We start from the raw sequence: 18,545 nt of genomic DNA on the forward strand, positions 1-18,545 counted from the left end.
TTCCTCTCACTAGTGTCTTTTATCAAAAAGTGAATATATAAGGAAAAGAGTCACTAAAAATATATTCTCAAATACAATGCATCGAGATCATAAAAGACAGAGAAAAATAATATTAAACATTTCAATGATAAACTCATCTAGAATAGATATAATTTTATTATTGTATATAATATAGATCTTATATGATACATTCAATATGTAATTATAATTAAGCACTAGTAATTATATATAATGCTACAGAAATATTATAAATCCATTTCAATTTTTGTCAGCGTTATCTTGTTCGCATATCTTTGATTTAAGATAATTAATTTAATCCGATAGTGACAGAGAAAATTCTTGCGTAAGCAGGCAAAGTTGTCTAGGTGTAAGTAATCACAAGAGCTTAAAAGTTTCGATCGTAGAAAGAGGAGAAGATGCTCAATTATATCTCATCCGTGATACGCCAGGACGTTCTCCACACGATCTTCAACTTCGACGTCAAAAAGCTGATGGCCGAAGACATACACCAGTAACTTCGATTCTGGATAACGTATTGAGGTTCTACGAGAAAAACATCAATTCAATAAACTATTAATGCTACATATATATATGTATATATACATATATATATATATATATATATATATATATATATATATATGTGTACATACAGCGTGTCCCAGACCACCCGTACACCCCTTTTAAAATGAACATAAATGGCTTTTATCAAAAATCGCGAACAATTTTTAAGTAAATCGGGCACGCTCTATCAAATGGTGATATTTTCAACTTTTAATTCCGACCGGAAATACGCCATCCGGATCGGAAGTTAAATTTTTTTAGAGGAACATGGTATTTTTTATTACAGATTCGAATTGTACGGGAAAAATAAGAAACTTTTGTATCTCAAACGTTTTTTCTGAAAGTACCTCTGTTAATCTTAAAATTGATCTTGAAAGTAACTGTGATGAAATAATGAACTTCAAATGTTATGTATATTAGTATGTGTGTGTGTGTACACACACACACACACACACACACACAGAGTAATATATACACTATTACTATTATATATATCATATATAATATAGATAATATATAATAATAAAATTATATATATATAGATATATAATAATATATATAATATATATAATAATATATAATATATAATATTTAATTATATAATTTATAATAATATAGATATAATAATATTATTTATATCTATATTATATCTCTATTATTATATATTATATAATTAAAATTATTATTTGTGGCATTTAAAATGCCCGAAATTTTTAAGAAATGCAAGCAGATCGGATTTAATATTTAGAGATAATTTTTCCAATTCGATTTGGCAAAAATTGCGTGAAAAAGGCAGCGAGTAGCTTGGCAAAGTATTTATCTGTTGAATAAAAAATCCATACACTTACAGAAATAAACTGCACATTTCTATACAAAAGACTTAAAAGAATTCTCTTTTTCTTTCTCTCCTTCAATTGTGCGAGAGAGAAAGAGATCCGACCGCTATCGCTCTCTCTTTCTAATGTTTAAGTCTTTTGTGTAGGTATGCGCAGTCTATTTCTTTAAGTCTATGGAAAAATCTCGGGATCGAGTCCTAGTATCGCGTTTCATTCTCTTTCCGTTGTTCGAAGAAGATGCACACAAATGAATACGCTTCCTTTGACGTGAGATACTCTATTAATAGAAATATTCTATGATTACTCTTCCTTTAATTACACTTTCTTTGAATTGTTTTAATTACCAGTTAATGACCGAAAATTAAATGTTTAAAATCCTTACAAAATCACGTGGGCCAATAAAATTCGAAGTATGCATAAAGTACGTTATACGTAACTGCCCACGTGTTCCTCAAGTTAGATAATAGTTGCTTGTTTTTTTCCGTTATATCTGTATAAAGATTTTCATTTGAACAAATAAAATTCTTAATCTTTACGAAGAAGGAAGCAAAACTCGTCCGTTATAAGTGTTCATACATCGTTTTCCTAAAGTGACGGTATCTTCGCTCTTGCAGATAAAGAAGAGTAGCATCAGCATTTTTGTGTCACGTGGTTGCATCGCGTCATCCTGAAGTGATAACACTCAAGAAGTAACTGACAGGAACAAGTGCGTGTTCACAAAGGAATAATTTTCCATTCATTTTTAAATATTTTCATTATCGTATGAGTGCGTCTCGATTTCATCTCTTCGAGAGAAAAAGAATTCGAGGAAGGAGAAGCAATACTTTTCAACCGTTCGTTTCGTCGACGTTAAATATTACGCTGCCGCAAAGTCACGTCGCCGTCATGTCGACATCGGCGGAGAAATTGTTCTCTTCCCCAGAAAATGCAGATGCAGAGGAAAGAAATTCAGGAATAAAAACTAACGAAAAAGTGTAAGTGTGACTCTTCTTTTTTTCTTCCTTTTTATAAAAGTTACAGCCGAATGATAGCGATGTCAAAATAATCGCAGATGTCACCAAGATAATGGGAGAAAATTAAAAGCGTGCGATGACATGAAGTATAATTAATTCAAACCAAGGTGAATAAGCAAATAAGTAAACTGAAAGTTTTCAAATATTTGCAGAGAGATACAGAAAGACAAGGAGGAAAGTTTGGAATGCATTCTGGCAGGGGAGTTGTATCCAGTGGATCTTAGAAACTGGCCAATCTTCAGTTTGCTAAAACCGGAATTTATCCCGCAAATTCACACAGTTGTTGTATATGGTAAGATTTATCTTTTTTTTTCTTTTCGTTGTACCCATACAACACAGAATATTGCAGCAATATTATTAATATTGTTGTAACATTGCAGCAACATTGCAATATTGCCGCTATTATTACTGCAATGTTCTGTATGAGTATTGTTTTTTTCATTACGTGATTATATTCCCTATGCTCTGGCATCTTGAACAGGTAACTTGGGTAATGGGGCTATAATTGTGACCAAGGACAAGAATGTGTACAATTTCGGTTATAATAAAGATGATTATTCGACGACTGGTGACGGACGTGCTCTCTGCTTAAAAAAGATAGAAGAATTGTGTGGAAAAAACATAAAGACTTTTGCTCACAGCTTGCATTTTATTCTGGCACTTACAGAAGAAGGGGAGGTATATAAAAAAGTTTATATTCTTTGAATGTATCTTAATCACACCTAAATTTCTGGAAATAAATTTTAACTTGCTTGAATGATAAGAGTGATATCAGGAGGTTTTATAGCCTCCCTAAATCGTGAATTTTTCTTAGGAAACAAGTGGAAATGAAAATTTATATGTTATATTAAAATTTATATATTATTATATTTCACGTTTAAGATATTATAAGAAGAAAAAATATGTGCAAAACAATAACTTGAGCGTGGTTGTATCATTTGAAGGATTTTGTGATAAAAATTGTTAGAGTCAATTAGAAATGAAAATTGAAAGATATGATATTTTTTAATTTTCATTTGCAACTTTTTTATTCTACATACACACATGTATGTGAAATCAAAATATAAGTAGAAAATTTAATTAGGGATATATATTAAATAAATAAATTACTTTGATTAGAAGTACAGATAATTGGCCACAACATTTATTTCAACATGCAAATATTTTTAAAATTAAAACTATATTTGAAAAATTGTAGTAATTTTTAATTAATATAAATTTTATTTTCTTAATAAGAGAAAAAATATGAGAAAAGTTTGAAGATATCTCTGATGAACAAAGAAAAATAGAAATTACAGCACATTATTTTCTTTATGTATTCCATCTGGTTTTGTGAAAAAATTAAAGCAACACACACATGCATGTTCATAATATTTTACAAGTGTGAGAAAATGTCATTTCTTTTATATCTATTATGGTCAATGAATTTATATTTTATTAAATTGAAAGGCACTTAATATCAACTTTATCATTAATGGATCAAGTCTTTTCTAACAGTTCTTTGATACTTAAATGAAACATTCCATCTAGAATGAAATTAAAAAATGAGATAAAAAATATACTACAGCTGTATTATATTTGTAAGGTTTATTACTGGAAATTCATCAACTACAAATCGGGCGTTGAGGGATCCAGGCCTACTCGAGTTGCCGGTTTAAGCGAAAAACGTATCGTGGACATCGCATGCGGCAGTAGTCATTCTCTTGCTCTCACCAGCGATGGAAAGGTAAGCAAAGGATTGAACTATCACAATGATAACGATGATAATCATTCTTATAAATTAAACAACTGTTTGGAATTTAAAGGTGTATGCTTGGGGAGAAAATAATTTTGGGCAAGTTGGTAACGAAAACACAGCTATTTTTAATGGTAGTGTGCCAAGGCAGGTGAAACATGAATTGGAGAAGAAGAATGTTATCCATATCGCCTGCGGTTTAACGTTTAACATGGTTGTAACTGACGAAAACAAACTATATGGTTGGGGCAACAACGAGAGCGGCCAGATTTTACCCGATAATACTTCCTTTTCTTTTACTACCTTTGATGGCGGTTCTAGCGATCATCGTACATCAAACTTTAAAAATTCAATGTTCGGCTGTTATTCATCAAACTCTAAAAATTCTGCATTCGACTATAACGCAACATCAAATAGTGTCCAGTCGCAAAAACATTACGTGTATCCACGCGAAATTACCATAATCTCGAGTAAAATAGGTAAATTTTTCTTTTAGTTTATACATGTGGTATTTGATCTCTAAGAATATTGCAGAATTGAACATCTTCATGATCGAAATTAACGTTCCAGTTGAAGTTGCTTGCGGATACGAGCATACATTGGCTCTCACAGATGAAGGAAAGGTCTTTGCTTGGGGCCAAAACAATATTGGACAACTGGGCGGTAATTATAACATGAAATCCTCCGGTCCAATCATGGTAATTCATGAATGAAAATTATAAAACTTTTTAATAATCGGTATGATAAGTGAATCGCGAAGTGGAATATAAAAAAAATAATATGATCAACAGGTGAACATACCTCAGTTGGTGTTGAACATCGCTGCCCACGGTAACTTGAGCGTTGCCGAAGGCCTTGATAGGACTATCTATGTATGGGGTGACTATTTCGGTCAATGTATTACTACCCCATTTCGCACGACGTTTTCGAGGATTCACGACCCATTTGCGTACAATAGCTGCAGAGTCATGCACAAGCCATTGACTGTATCTACAAATGTTTACGAGTACGCCAAAGAAGTATTGAAAATAGTGGAATCCCTAGGAACAGGATTCGATGACCCGGTACGTTTCGTATTTTTCTGTATGTACTTTTTCGTATTGTATGTCATAAAACTGATATACATATTTTTATCTTTATATACATATTTTTTCAATTTATATAATTACTATGAAAAAATATAAAGATTTGTAAGAGATTTGTAGATTTTTGTAAAAAAGGATTGGAAAACTTTTTTCTACATAAAAGAAATAAGTTACTATCCTTAATAATTTTTTTATTAAGATTTCTGGTCTCACTCCAGTCGTGTATTGAATTACAACATTAAAATAAAAAATTACATACTTTTTATGATTAAAATAAAAAATTACATACTTTTTATGATAAATTTCTATATTAATAATTATAATATATTATTAACTCATTTAATAATTTTTGTTCTTCAGTCGACGAGCGATTTTACGATACAAGTCGAAGGACAATCTATTCACGTTCACAAGGTTATTCTTAAGAGACGCAGCAAGCATTTCAAGGACAAGTTCAAACGCGATTGGACTGAAAATGATCAAAAGTAAGCATTTAGAAAAAAAATCTAATACTTTTATTGAAAGTCTTAAACTTGATTATTAAATAATGTCAACAAGTTTTTTTTTGACAGTATGTTAGATTCATCATCAGTATACCCCGTACCAGAAAAATTTTCTTACATCGTCTATAAAGCTTTCTTGAAATACTTGTATACTGGCAAAATTGATTTACCTTCGGAGAAAGCATTAGGTAAATTGAAATTAAGTGTAAACTGAAACTATCGCAATCTTACAACTCAGCAACTGAAACGATACTTTGTTACAGAGCTTATGAAATTGGCCGACACGTATGATGAAACCAATCTTAAAAAAAATTGCACTCAGATAATAAAGGAAGCCATCACTGTGTCAAATGTAGCTTTCTTCTACAATAAAGCGATCGAATACAATGCTAAGGTAAATATTACAGTTTTGGATTAATTACTATTAATGTTGATATTGATAAGATTGGAATTCATTAATTGCAATGTATCTATTTATGTGTATTCAATATATCGTTAAATATCATGTGAATTTTAGGAACTCGAGGAGTCCTGCTTACAGTTTGCTTTCCGTCAGCTTAAAGCTGTAGTAGAATCAGAGGATTTTGCTAAGTTAGACGTGAATACAATGCTTAATTTTATACGCAAAGCAGCTAATGTAAATGTTTTTAAAACATAATTTTTTTAAAATGCAAGTTTCGAGTTCCAAACTGCCAATTGTTTTTTATTCCTACATGTGCATCAATGATGTTATACCTTTTTAATAAAGTAAACCTTGTTACCAATCCATAGTTTAACGTTACATAATATAAATATGCAATATATAATTTCATCTAATTTTATTTATCAATTCAGACACTTACAGAATTGATCCAACTCTTAAATAATAAATTTGATGCTATAAGAAATTGATTTAATTATAAGAAATTTTTTTTTCTGTCATTACTGTCTTCCCTCAAAGAGCGAATATATAATATATAATTATTGTATTATAATCATTGTATTATCAAATATATGCATCAATATTTATGCATTTATGAAAGACAGAGATAAATAATATTAAAAATTTCAATAATAAAATTATTTACAGTATGGATAATTTTATTATTATATATTAATTAATTAATTAGAAAGAAGGAATTGCAGATTTATTTTAGTTCTTGTCAGTGTCGCCCTAGTTAGCATATTTTTCATTTAAAGTAATTCATTTAATCGGATGGTGACAAAGAAAATTTTCGCGTTAGTAAGTAAAATTGTATAAGTGTAAATAACCGCGATAGAACTTGGATATCTCATCTTGATTATATCTCTTATAAACTTTATATACTTAAATCTCTGTCAATTTATATATGTAATTAAAAAGATAAATTAGAGGATTTAATTCACAAATAAATACTAATAGTAACATATATATTACATATATATTACATATATTTGTACAGTTCAGTGTGGCAACAAATCATATGCAAAGTAATTCGCATGTTTCTGCTCGCAAGTTTCTCAAGTTGTAATAATATCTCTCTGTTGATTCTTGCATATATATTTTTACATGTGTGCGTATTTTTATTCGTTATTCGTATAAAAGTATTCACTTGGGCGAAATTCTTACGAAGAAGTAAACGAAACTCGTTGATTATAAGTGTATACATCCCCTTCCATTCTTGCAAGATAAAGAAGAATAGAGGCTTTTGTACAAGGCAACAGGTAATAAGAAATAGTATCTATTCTCTGCTCCTATTGGCAAATATTTTCTATTCCGTATATTTATTGGTGAATAGTTTCTATTCCCTATTCCTATTGCCTGTTGCTTAGCCTTGTGCAAGAGCCTTAGCATTTTTTGTACCACGTGGTTGCATCGTGGTCTCCCTAAAATGACAACATTCGATAAGGGAGGAACTGTGAAGAACGCGTGGTGCAGAGGAGTAATTTTTCACCCATTTTTAAATTATTTTTATGATCGTATGAGTGCGTTTCGACTTGATCTTTCTGCGAAGAATAGAAAGTAATAAGAGCGTTTCGAATAAGTGCTGTTTGAGAGAAAAAGAAGAAGAAAAAGCGTTTTTCAATCTCTGCCGACACAAAATCGCGTTATTATCATGTCGTTTTCGTCGGGAAAGTTCTGTTCCCCGGAAGACATAGAGAAGAGAAATTCAGAAACAACTAACGAAAAAGAGTAAGTTTGATACCTTTGCTTTTCTCTTCCTTTTCACAAGTTACTGATGGGCAATAGCGATGTCGAAATAATCGCCGATGGCACCAAGATTATAAGAGGAAATAAAAAGCGTGTAATGACACGAAGTATAATTAATTCGAATCAAAGTGAATAAGCAATAAGTAATTAAACTGAAAGTTATCAATTATTTATAGAGAGATGCAGAAATATGAGAAGAGAATCTTGCAATGCATTCTAGCGGAAAAGATAATTTCAATGGATCTTAAATATTGGCCATTCTTTCATGTGCTAAAGCCGGAATTTATCTCACAAATTCACATGGTTGTTATATGGTAAAATTTACCTCTTTTTCGTTCATTGTCTTTTTTTGCTATGTAATATTGTTACTTACACCATAATATTTTAAAGGTAAGTTTGATAGATGTAATAGTGCTGTAATTGTAACGAAGGACAAGAATGTTTACAATTTAGGTTGTAATGAAGATTATCATTCAAAGACTGGTGACGTACATATTGCTTCTTATGTAAAAAAGATAGAAGAATTGTGTGGAAAAAACATAAAGACCTTTGCTCACAGCTGGAGTTTTGTCCTGGCACTTACAGAAGAGGGAGAGGTATATCAAAGAATTCATATTCTTTGAATGTGTCTTGATGGCATATTTTTTTTCTGGAAATAAATTTTAACTTGCTTGAAAGATAAGATTGATATAAAATGAAGTTTTATAGGCTTCTGAATTGTGAACGTTTTTTAGGAAACAAGTAGAAATGAAAATTTATACAATGTGTGAAATCATAATAAAATATACTATATAATAATAAGTGGATAAATTAATTAAAATTTATATTAAATAGATAAATTGCTTAGAAGTACAGATATTTGGCCGTAATAATTATTTCAACATACAAATATTTTTAAAATTAAAATATTTAAAATTAAATTATGGGATGTGAAAGATTGTAATGATGTAACTTTATTTTCTCAATAAAAGAAAAAATATGAAAGAAAAATTTGAAAATATCTTATGAACAAAGAAAAGCAGAGATTGCAGCACATTTTTAATTCTTTACATGCAATGTGATTGTAAAAATTAAAGCAATACACACACACACACACACACACACTCTTAGTTTCGTAAATATTAAAAATATGAGAAAATATCCAGTTTTTTCATAACTATAAAAATGACCAATAAATTTATATAAATTTATTAAACAGCAAAGCGTTTAGGGAGAAATAATATAAAACTTTATCCTTAATCTTATTTTTTCTAGCAGTGTTTTCATACTTAACCAGTTCACTGGTAATGGCCCATATATGGCCAAAAAAAAAGTTCCACAACTGGTAATGGCCCATATATGTCCACTATGAATAACTTTGCCAATTTTTAACGGATTTGCATGAAGCTTGATAGACCCACATTTTTCGGGTCGCTGATGACAAATTTGGGATCGAAATTTTAAAATTCAAAATGGCGGATTTAGTATGGTGAATTAATTTTGTTATTCTATTATTATATTTGTTATTCCATTAGAGAAGATTCAAATTCGATATGTTCAAGTTTGAATGTCTTAAACTAATCCGTTATCTGCGACCAAAAAACGTATCGAGTGTGATATATTTCCATAATAGAATATCAAAGTTAATCACTAGAAACCGCCATATTGGATCTGCCAATTTAAATTTTGCAATTTAGTCTATAGATTCATCATAAGAGACTCGAAAAACGCGAATATATCGAATTTGATCTTCTCCATAATGAAATAAAATTAGTCCGCCATATTGGATTTGCCATTTTGAATTTTGAAATTTGATCCTTGATTTGACCCTTGATTTGTCACCAGCGACGCAAAAAACCCCTTATAGATAAACATGTAAAATACGAATTTATTTGCTCTCACCAGTTTTGGCATAAAACGTTGATTTCGAGTGTACCAGTGAACTGATTAAATGATTATAACGTTATAAATATAAAATTAGAGATTCAAAAAATTAAATCAAGAAGTACATTTTACGGCTATGTTATTTTTAAAAGATCTATTTCTGGGAGTTCAAGAAACGCGAATCGAATGAGAGATTCATCGCGTCACCTATTCGAGTCTCCGGCTTTAGCACGAAACATATCGTGGACATTGCATGCGGCAGTTATCATTTTCTCGCTCTGACTAGCGATGGAGAGGTAAGCAAAAGGTAAAACTATCACAATGATAACGATAATAATCATTCTCATTAACTAAACAATTGTTTGTAATTTAGGTGTATGCTTGGGAAGACAATATTTATATGCAGGATGATATTGAAAAGACAGCTATTTTTTATGGTAGTGTCAAGCAAGTAAAATACGGATTGGAGAAGAAGAATGTTGTCCACATCGCGTGTGGTTCACGTTTCAGCATAGTTGTAACTGACGAAAACAAATTATACGGTTGGGGCGATAACCGAGGCGGCCAGATTTCAATCTTCCAAGCGGAAAAATATTACGTATACCCACGCGAAATTATCACAATTTCGGATAAAATAGGTAAATTTTTTTTAAATTTATGTCTAAGATTTGATTTTTAAGAATGTTACAGTATCGAACATCTTCATGAGAAATTGACATTCTAGTTAAGGTCGTATGCGGATCTATGCATACGTTGGCGCTCACAAATAAAGGAGAAGTGTATGCCTGGGGCAACAACTATATTGGACAAGTGGGCGTAGATAACAACAGGAAACCCTCCGGTCCCATCATGGTAATTCACGAATGAAAATTAAAAAACTTTTTAATAATCGTAATAATAATTTTAATAAACATACTGAGTGGAACGAAAAATGATATAATCAAAAAATGACACAATCAACAGGTGAACGTGCCTCAGATGGGAAAGGTTTTGAATATTGACGCCTTTAGTGATATGAGCGTTGCCGTTGGCTATGATAGGACTATCTATGTATGGGGTGTCTTTCATCACAATTATTTTATTACCATCCCCATGCCCACGAAGTTTTCGAGGATTTTTGACGCGTTTGCGCACAGTCTGTGGAGAAGCATGCATAAGCCGTTAATTATGCATGATTCTTTACACACTGTGCGAGTTACGAATAATAACAATTACAAGTATACTGAAGAAATATTAAATATATTAGAATCTCTAGGAGCAGCATTTAATGATCCGGTATGTTTTATATTATTAAATACAATGACAAGAGCAATATACGGTCCGGATGATAAAAAAACGTCATAAAAAGAAAGGCTAAAAGATCGTGGCGCAGGATGTTAGAGCGTAAAGAAAATAGAAATAATAATAAAGACTCTAAGTAAGAGACATAATATATTAATAATCAGTTAGATATAAAAATACAAAAATATGTCTGAAAGAATTGCTTCGATTGAAAAAGAAAATAAAACATACGTATGTTTCGATCTTTTCAAAATCCTTTTCAATGTTCGGTATGTCGTTGGAAAATAAATGAAATTAAATTTTAAAATAAAAATAACAGAGCGCGATTAAACAAGGACAAGCGCGAAAGGAAATGGATAGACCTTGTGTGCAATATTAACGCAAAATTGATAAACGCAAACAATTGGTATGAAGAATGATTAAGAGCAAAAAACGCAAATTACATAGACAGAAAACGAAAAAACTAATAATGCCTGGCCATAAGCTAAATTTACTGAAAAAAGGCCAACACCCACTTCGTCATCAGAAAAAAAAACGCAATAAACCGCATATGTGAAAAATTTTAAATAAAGTTGTATTACGTGACAATCCCCCGATGAAAAAAGTCCTCAAATTTGTAAATAAGCCATGAAGTCGTAGAGATAAAATTGAGCCTGGTCAAAAATTTCTAAAAAATTTGGGAGTCTCTCTGAATTAAAGGGGGAAGATTTACACAGAAGAAGAGGACATTCTTGTCTTGAAAATATATTTAGTTTTAACATGGAAATCTTGAAATAAGATTATATTGCGTTAATTAAAGAAAAATATAATTGCTTGAATAATTGCTTACTTGAATGAAGCCATTTTATATAGTTGAATCAAGAAAAATATATTCTTATGATTTAAGATTTAATTTTCTTGAATGGAGAAGAAACAATGTTGGATAGAAAATAACATTCTTAAATCAAAGATTATAATTTTCTTAAAGTAGAATTAAATAATTATATATTCCTGAAGTGACAATTATAATATTAAAATAAGACTATAATATTGTTAAAATTTAAAATTATTAAATTCTTCCAAGAAGATTATAAATTGTTGCATATATACAAAACAATGAACGCGTTAGTTTAAGTATATAAGTTTTGATTTGATACTTATTTTTTTCTGTGTAAAACGCTGAAAATAAGGTGAACTTTGAGAATTGTTTAAGAACTAACAATAAAATCGATCTTTTCAAAACTTTAAGGACAATTTATTACATGTTTGAGCAATACAAAAAATATTTTTTATTAAAAAAATAATAATATTTATATTGAGTTTTTTAATGATTATGGTTGTGCCTCGTGACCGAAGTTGCGAATTTACGGAAAAAATGCAGCCTCCATTTCTTGTCTGAAACAAAAGAAATCGATCTGGTTTTACTTGTCATAAAATTCTATAGTCGATGAACTAAAAAAAATTAAGAAAAATATATAAAATTATAAAAATTATGGAACTTTAGTGAAAAATAGCGATTTCGACCATAAAATTTTGACCTATTTATGCAAAAAATAAATTATTTAAACTAGTTTTTTCTTAAATGTTTTTAGTTCATTTAGGATGGTTGAATTATGTAACTAAAAAATGTTGGAAGAAGTCGATTAGTCGGATAGTTTTTTTTCCATCTTTCCCACAAATTTCCTGGAAAAAGTGGTTTCGAGAAAATCGCGTTTAAAGTTTGCGGTACTAAAAAAGAATAATTATTGGTAACTTACAGTTAATCTGCTATACCAGATCCATATAACAAGCCATCCGCTTCCTCATAAAACTCGTTTTGTTGTATTTGATCGAGTCTATGAACTATACGAGCCTCTTTCGTGCTGCATAGTCGGCGCCACTCCTACCTCGTAACTTGTTCTTCGTCGTACTCGTCGGCAAATATTTTATATTGTTGGCCAATGTTTATTTCCAGCAACATCATTGTTTGTAAAATAGTAGAATATCCTTCATTAGAGATATCTGCAGCAATGAAAGTGGCGATTTCGATAATTTTCGGATCAGAATTCAAGTGTTTTGAAGCGAGACGCCAGATCGTAGAATTGAAACTCTCGTTAGAGTTTTGCATATGTCCGTCTAAGCATCTTGTTAAAAATTCTTCTTTCGACAGTTCTTCACAAATAGGAATAAGATGTTTTTCAATATCTGTAATAATACGAGAAGGATGATCGTAATTTTTTTCTTCACCTCTGGCTTCAGCTTTGCGCCACTCGCGCCAGCTTTCGGCTTCCATCGGACAATTTTCATGCCCTGGCTGTTCATTTATAGAATAATAGTGATATAATGTTGCCATTACAGCTTTTTTCATATTCGTCATGAGCTCTTCTTTTTGAAAATTTCTTTGTAAATCAATCTGCCATTTCAACTACACTTACACATGTAAACATGTACACAGACTTCCTGTACATGAACACTGACTTAAAGATCCACAGGAGAGCCACATATTTTCATATTAGTTTGGTTGGTTGGTACAAAAAAATATAGAGATTTGTAGGAGATTTTTGTAAGAAAGGATTAGAAAATTTTTTTCTATGTAGAGGAAAATAAATTGCAATCGTTAATGATTGTTTTCATTAAGACTTTAGATCTCATTCCAGTAATAAATTGAATTGAAGTGTGTGTATGTAGAATTAAGTATTGAATTTAGTATTATATATTGAATTTAAAGTGAAAAGTGAAAAGTTATGTATTTTTTATGATAATGTTTATATTAATCTAATATTATTAAATCATTCAATAATTTTTGTTCTTTAGTTGACGAGCGATCTTACCATACAAGTCAAAGGACAATCTATTTACGTTCACAAGGCTATTCTTAATATTCGTTGCCAGTATTTCAGAAATATGTTTCACCATGATTGGGCTGAAAATGTTCAAAGGTAAACATTTAGAAAAAGAAACTGGTATTTTTATTAAGACTTTTTCAACTTTGATTATTACATAATGTCACATGTTGCTTTTTTTGACAGTACATCGGATTCATCAGCAGTATACACTGTATCGGATAAATTTTCTTACATCGTTTATAAAGCTTTCTTGAAATACTTGTATACCGGCACAATCGATTTACCTTTGGACAACGCATTAGGTAATTGGAGTTGTAAACATTAGAGTTATCATAAATTACAATTCAGAAACTGAAGTGACATTTCATTACAGAACGACACTTTCTTACAGACCTTATGGAATTGGCCGAGATGTATTGTGAAACTAATCTTAAAAAAGATTGTAGTCAGATAATGAAGCAAACCATTACTGTGTCAAATGTAGCATTCTTGTACCATAAAGCGATCGAGTACAATGCTAAGGTAAGTACTACAATTCAGAGTTAATCGCTATTAATGTTGGAATTCATTAATTGCAATGTATTTATTCATGTGTACGATATATCGTTGAAATATCATGTGAATTTTAGGAACTCGAAGAGTTCTGCTTCCAGTTTACTTTGCGTCACATGACAACTAACACATTATCGGAAGATTATATTGAATTAGATATGAGTATTCAGGCTAAGTTTATACACAGATCAGCGATACAAAATGATGTTACTATCACGTCGTCGACATTCTATTCCCCGAATAAAAATGTAGAGAGGAGAAATTTAGAAACAACAATTAAAAAAAAGTAAGTTCGATGGTCTTGTTTTTCTCTTCCTTTTTATATTTTTATCGCTGCTGGGCGATAGCGATATCGAAATAACCGCAGATGTTGGCAAGATAATAGATGAAGATAATAACTGTGCGATGACACGAAGTACAATTAATTCAAATCAAAGTGAATAAGGTAACTAAACTTAAAGTTATCAAATTATTTGTAGTGAGATGCAAAAATATGAGAAGAGAATCTTGCAATGCGTTCTAGCGGAAGAGATAATTTCAGTGGATCTTCAAAATTGGCCATTCTTTCATTTGCTAAAGTCGGAATTTATCTCACAAATTCACATGGTTATGGTATATAGTAAGTTTCTCTTTTTTTTCATTGTTTTGTCTTTTTCATTATGTAATATTGTTCCTTATGCCATGGCAATTTCTGAAACAGATACCGAAGGTAGTGGGGCTATAATTGTGACGAAGGACAAGAATGTCTACAACTTAGATTATAATAAAGATGAGCATTCAAAGACTGGTGACATACACACTGCTCTCTGCCCAAAAAAGATAGAAGAATTGTGTGGAAAAAATATAAAGACCTTTGCACACAGCTGGTATTTTATCCTGGCACTTACAGAAGAGGGAGAGGTATATCAGAGTTTTATATATTTCTTGATTGAATAAAATTGATATTAGGAGGTTTTATATCATTCCTAAAGCATGAACTTTTCTTAGGGAATAAGTGAAAATGAAAATTATTACATATACACATGTATGTGAAATCATAATAAAATATAAGTAGATAAATTATAATTAAGAATATATATTAGATAAATAAATTGCTTTGGTTAGAAGAATAGATATTTGGAAGAATAGATATTATAATACTTATTTTAATATGCAAACATTTTTAAAATTAATATGTGAAATATTGTAATGGTGTAATTTTTATTTTTTTAATAAGAGAAAAAATACAAAAATAATTTTGAAAATATCTCTGGATATACAAAAGCAGAGATTGCAGCGCACAATTTTTAATTCTTTACATTCAATTTGGTTGAAAAAATTAAAGCAATACACACACACACACACACACACACACACACACACACACACACACACACTTAGTTTCATAATATTTTAAAAATGAAAAAACTTTCAATTCTTTTGCATGTATCAACATGGCCAATAAATTTATATAAATTTATCAAGTTGAAAAGTACTCATAGAACGGAATAATATCAATCTTTATCATGAATTTTTTGTAAAGTCTTTTCTAGTAGTGCTTTCGTACTTAAATATTCTAAATGTGATTCAGAAAATCAGATAAAAAAATGTATTACAACTATGCTTTTTTTGAAAGGTTTATTTCTGCGAAGTCGCGAAAAAGACCCTTGTCAGTCGTGGGATTCCTTACGTATCCACGTTTATTCGAGTCGCCGAATTAAACGACGAGCGTATCGTGGACATCGGATGCGGATCTTATAATTGTCTCGCTCTGACTAGCCATGGACAGGTAAGTAAAAGATTAAACTATTACAACGATAACGATAACAGACATTCTTATAAACATTCATATAAACTAAACAATTGTTTGTAATTTAGGTGTATACTTGGGGAAAAAATGATCATGAACAGATTGCAAGCAAAGTAGTAGGTAAGCAAAGTACAGCTATTTTGAATGATAGTGTGAAGCGAGTAAAACATGAATTGGAGAAGAAGAATGTCGTTCATATCGCGTGTGGTGAAAAATTCAACATGGTTGTAACTGACGAAAATAAACTGTATGGTTGGGGCATGAACGATAAAGGCCAGATTTCAATCGTACATGCGCAAGAACGATACGTGTACCCACACGAAATTACCACATTCTTGGATAAAATAGGTAATTTTTTATGTTTGAGATTTTTTTTCTCTAAGAAAGTTGCAGTATCGTACATCCTCATAATCGCGTTTTAGTTAAACTGGTTTGTGGATACCAGCATACATTGGCGCTAACAAGGAATGGAGAGATCTATGCTTGGGGCAACAACAATTTTGGACAAGTGGGTGTCCAAAACAACGGGAAACCTTCCGGTCCGACTGTGGTAATTCATGAATAAAAATAAAAAAACTTTTTAAAAATCGCTATGATGAGTGGAACGACGAACAGAATAATAAGGAAAGATACGATCGACAGGTGAACGTCCCCGAGATGGGAAAGGTTTTGGATATCGCTGCTTATCATAACATGAGCGTTGCTGTCGGCAATGATAGGATTATCTACGTGTGGGGTCAATTTTATTACGATTATTATACTACTATCCCGTTTCCCACGAAGTTTTCGAACATTCATGACGCGTTTGCGTACAGTCTGTGGAGAACCATGTACAAGCCATTGATTATATATACGAATAATTTCAAATATGTTGAAGAAGTATTGAATATATTGGAATCCCTAAGAGAAATATTTGATGATCCGGTATGTTTCATTATTATTATGTATTATAATTTTTTTATTATGTAGCATAAAACTATATGTGATACACATTTTCATTTTGATTTGGTTGTTATAATAAAGAATAGAGATTTATAAGAGATTTGTAGATTTTGTAAAAAAGAATTAAAGGAACTCTTTTTAATACTAGAAAAAATAAACTGCAATCGTTAATGATTGTTTTAATTAAAACTACTGATCTCAATCCAGTCTTATATTGAATTATAATATTAAAAGTGAAAAATATTAATCTAATATTATTATTTAATAATTTGTTCTTTAGTTGACGAATGATCTTACCATACGAGTCGAAGGACGACCAATTTATGTTCACAAAGCTATCCTTAAGATTCGTTGTCAGTATTTTAAAAATATGTTCCAACATGATTGGACTGAAAATATTCAAAGGTAAACTTAGAAAACATTATTGAGAATTTCTCAACTTTGGTTACACATTGACAAACATTGTTTTTTGACAGCATATCGGATTCAGTGTACACCGTATCGGATAAATTTTCTTACGTTGTTTATAAAGCTTTCTTGAAATATTTATACACCGGCATAATCGATTTATCTTCGGAGAACGCATTAGGTAATTGAAACGTAACGACTGTAAACGTAAATTATCACAAATTTACAATTCAGGAACTGAAACGACACTTTCTTACAGACCTTATGGAATTGGCCGACATGTATTGTGAAACCAATCTTATAAAGGATTGCAGTCAGATAATAAAGAAAGTCATCACTGTGTCAAATGTAGCCTTCTTCTACAATAAGGCGATCGAATGCAATGCTAAGGTAAGTATCACAGTTTGAAGTTAATTACTATTAATGTTAAAATTTATTAATTGCAACGTATTTATTTATGTGTGTACAATATATCATCATATATCATGGGAATTACAGGAACTCGAGGAATTCTGCTTCCAGTTTGCTTTGCGTCACATGAAAGCTGTAGTACTATCGGTAGAGTATATTAAGTTAGACACGAGTACAAAGGATAATTTTATGCGCAGAGCAGCTAAAGGAAATACTTTCAGAATATGATTCTTTTGACATAAATTTCGAGCTAAATCGCAGATCATTTTTTATTCCTATACATGCATCAATGAAGCTATACAAGTCCAATAAACATTGTTTCACTTACCATTTTATAGTTTAAGATAATATTACGTAATATACATATACAATATATGATTTTATCTAATTTTATTTATTCAATTAAGGTTTTTACAAAATTGATTTAATTATTAAATAATAAATTTGATAAAAAGAAATAAGAAATTTTGTTTCTCATAAATAATTTTTTTTCTCTCACTAGTGTCTTTTATCAAAAAGTGGAAAGAAGAAGAATCACTAAAAATATTAAAATCCATCGAGATTATAAAAAACAGGGAAAAATAATATT

At 30.6% G+C, this 18,545-nt stretch overlaps 1 pseudogene across 1 annotated transcript; it reads left to right on the forward strand.

Moving 5' to 3' along the window:
• Positions 1-1,604: 1,604 nt before the first annotated feature.
• On the forward strand, positions 1,605-18,184 carry LOC145968317 (uncharacterized; annotated as a pseudogene). Its single transcript, XR_014437713.1, has 33 exons — positions 1,605-1,667; positions 2,015-2,374; positions 2,566-2,705; positions 2,895-3,091; positions 3,999-4,139; positions 4,219-4,627; positions 4,719-4,846; positions 4,940-5,212; positions 5,594-5,718; positions 5,806-5,924; positions 6,000-6,130; positions 6,254-6,345; positions 7,772-7,888; positions 8,083-8,247; positions 8,310-8,502; positions 9,922-10,065; positions 10,143-10,407; positions 10,494-10,621; positions 10,733-11,044; positions 13,823-13,947; positions 14,038-14,156; positions 14,246-14,376; positions 14,484-14,692; positions 14,886-15,025; positions 15,107-15,306; positions 16,022-16,174; positions 16,264-16,543; positions 16,618-16,745; positions 16,838-17,119; positions 17,418-17,542; positions 17,614-17,726; positions 17,805-17,935; positions 18,044-18,184. The product of XR_014437713.1 is annotated as an uncharacterized LOC145968317 (transcript).
• The last annotated feature ends 361 nt before the right edge of the window (positions 18,185-18,545 follow it).

Source organism: Camponotus vicinus, unplaced genomic scaffold, assembly GCF_025532165.1.
Source record: "Camponotus vicinus isolate PSW18456_S1 unplaced genomic scaffold, iyCamVici1.0 SCAF_3, whole genome shotgun sequence".
NCBI lineage: Eukaryota > Metazoa > Arthropoda > Insecta > Hymenoptera > Formicidae > Camponotus > Camponotus vicinus.